Source organism: Triticum aestivum, chromosome 2A, assembly GCF_018294505.1.
Source record: "Triticum aestivum cultivar Chinese Spring chromosome 2A, IWGSC CS RefSeq v2.1, whole genome shotgun sequence".
NCBI lineage: Eukaryota > Viridiplantae > Streptophyta > Magnoliopsida > Poales > Poaceae > Triticum > Triticum aestivum.
In genome coordinates this window covers 757,644,260-757,646,997 of record NC_057797.1, presented here as the reverse complement: position 1 = coordinate 757,646,997, position 2,738 = coordinate 757,644,260, and the positions used below count along the sequence as shown (strand labels likewise).

At 42.5% G+C, this 2,738-nt stretch overlaps 1 protein-coding gene and 1 long non-coding RNA gene across 2 annotated transcripts in view; both read right to left on the bottom strand.

Moving 5' to 3' along the window:
* The window catches only part of LOC123190945 (uncharacterized), a 6,353-nt gene that overhangs the window by 2,372 nt on the left and 1,243 nt on the right, over positions 1 to 2,738 (bottom strand). The gene's annotated exons all lie outside the window — the stretch shown is intronic.
* Positions 882 to 2,725, bottom strand: LOC123190946 (uncharacterized). The gene is made up of 2 exons (XR_006496637.1): positions 1,430 to 2,725; positions 882 to 1,335 (listed from the first exon to the last, which is right to left on the bottom strand). It is a non-coding gene; the product is annotated as an uncharacterized lncRNA (long non-coding RNA).

Here is a 2,738-nt window from a genome sequence, read left to right as displayed (position 1 = left end):
AGGATCATCCATCCAGACCCTACTGGTCTGGAATTTAGCTAACTGGGCCAGTTCATGGGCTACAGAATTTGTTTCCCTATTCGCATACTCATACTTAACCCTAACAAAGTCTGACTCCATAGAAAAACAATCATGATAAATCGCTGCAGCAGTAGGCCTCTCGTTCTTCATAATTTCTATTAATTCACTATTATCAAAACTCACAACAACTCTATTACAGCCCATGGATTCAGCTAAGAACAAGCCGTGTTTGAGCGCCAAAGCTTTAGCCGACAAAACATCTTGAACCATATCCAAACGTGCATTACACGCGGCAATGAACTTCCCCTTTTTATCACCAATGACTGCACCCGTAGTTCCCCTCAGAATGTCTAGGTCAAAGGAAATATCAACATTTATCTTGACACAATCACCTGTTGGAGGAGCCCATCTCTCCTTTCTCACCCTTGCATTAGGAACGGTAGCAGAACTAAAAATCTCTATCTCTACTACACGAAAGAAACGTAAGGTTCCGTTTCCCCTCTTAAGTTCTCCAACCCCCTTCGTACGATCCCCCCTCCCCTCCAGCGATTTTCTTCTTCTCCCCACCAGTTTTCTCCCTCTGCCGATTTTCTTTTCTCCCTCCAATTGACTCTATCTTTGGTACTACCTCTCTCTCAGTTTACAGGGCGTGCGCGTACCCCTAGGTCGTTAATTTGACTAACCTAATACAAGTCATATATTACAAAAAATATACCAACATAAACTTCGGAGTTTCTACTTTCAAAAGGTATAATTTTTGTGTTATATAGTTTATATTAGGGTGATAAAATTAGCAACATAGGTATACGCGCAGGACTTGTAAACTGAAACGGAGGTGGTAAAGAAATAATTCACATAAGGCAACCAAGCGCAATCAATCAACAATCAATCCAAACGCAATCAATTCATGCATGGCAATCAATTCAGTCATGACGGTGATCAATCTCCTTCCTTCTTTCAATCAAACGGTGATCAATCTCCTTCCTTCTTTCAATCACTTCCTTTTTTCTATCACCATGGTTTACTTCGCGCCAATGAAAATGAAAATAGTCAGATCAGTCAATATACGTCTGTATACCATGCCAATACAAAATTCCAGCGCTTCTATTTCCCGCCATATACCACTATAAAAATCATTCTGCGTTCTGAACCATGAGTCGTGTTGAAGAGAAATATGGTCTTGGCGCTCATGGTGATGGGACCCAGGATGGGCCATCCTGGCTCGAAGAGGGTCATGGCACCACCGCCTGTGAACTTCGTTCCCGCTCCCATTGGCCCTCCACCGCCGATCGCCAGGCAACATTTTATCCATTCCTACTTTTAGTTATTATCATAAGTAAATGTACAGAATTGTGCTCTTTGCCAACCAATTGCAGACATGTAAGGTTCAGCGAAATAGAAAACCTACATATATACAGTAGAGGTTGGGACGCAACGGCAAAGGTTTTGTATGCTCGCATCAAACATACCCGGAGTGGAGCAGCCATCTTTCACGCCATCCTCATCAACCAAACCGTAAGTATTCAAAGAAGATATGCTATCAAGTGATCTGCTGATAATATATTCAACATGCTGCTCATGTATGCAATAAATTTCCAGGGGGTCAAAATGGATGCAATTGCATTTGATCCATTTCAACCGATCGCATATCGCTTCAGCGATAACCTACGTGCCGGCTCAGTATACTTATTCAAAAAACTTGGTTTTGAACCAGCAGCTATGCATCTGCCAGTTGCATTGCCGGTGCCATGTGACTTTTACATCGTCCTCCACTCGCGCACTGAAATACTTCTTGCCAGGGCCAGCATTAACACCCCTTCGTTGCTGCCACGATTCATTGATTTTATAGATGTATACAGCCTCAGAAACAGGATGCTTGCAAGTGCATTATATCATTTCACAATGAATTTTGCTGACATGTAGTTGAGCCAGACTTTCTTAACAAATTCACATCATTTTTTCCCAGATGTCATTGGCACAGTGATGCATGTCAGCAAAATAATGTTACACAGGTCAGACGACCGTACCACGCCATACCGACATGTGGTCCTAATGAACACTCGGTAAGAACTCTACTTAATGTTTAGTACATTTTATTGGCAGTGGGCTAGCATTTTATTGCTCAACCAGGAGGGAGTTTATCTACCTACGTGTCTAGGACCAGCATGTGTCACGCCACTTGATGCGGTGGGGACTAGCAAAGCAGGGGCTCTGGACTTTAGGTGCCACACTGCTTGAGGTCAACAGAGCACAACATGAGTGCTTGTGTAATCGAAAAACGTTTTACATGACCATCTTATATAAAAATATGTATTGTATGTTGTTTTATTAAACCAATTTTGTAGGGTTCTTGAAAATGACATACATGAGCCAGCTTGTCTTCCAACCAGACAACTAGCAGTCCTACGAGCTGGCAGCCTGCCGTGCGGCACTAGGAGATGCTCTAGGGTCCTTGCAGAACCGGGCCAGCTTGATTGTTCAACGAATGAGCCATGTTCACGTTCAATGAATGAGGAGGGTTCAAGTCTGATGCAAAATTCACTTCGATGCTCTATAATGATGTTCCAATGTTATTATGTTCGCACAGCCACTTAGTGTTCGTCGCCTCTAAAACAGCTTCACAAGGATCTATTTTTATACGTATGTCATCATTATAAATCCAGCTGGATGAAAGAAATCAATGACAGATGAGATTCTGTCCGGGATCAACTGCTATA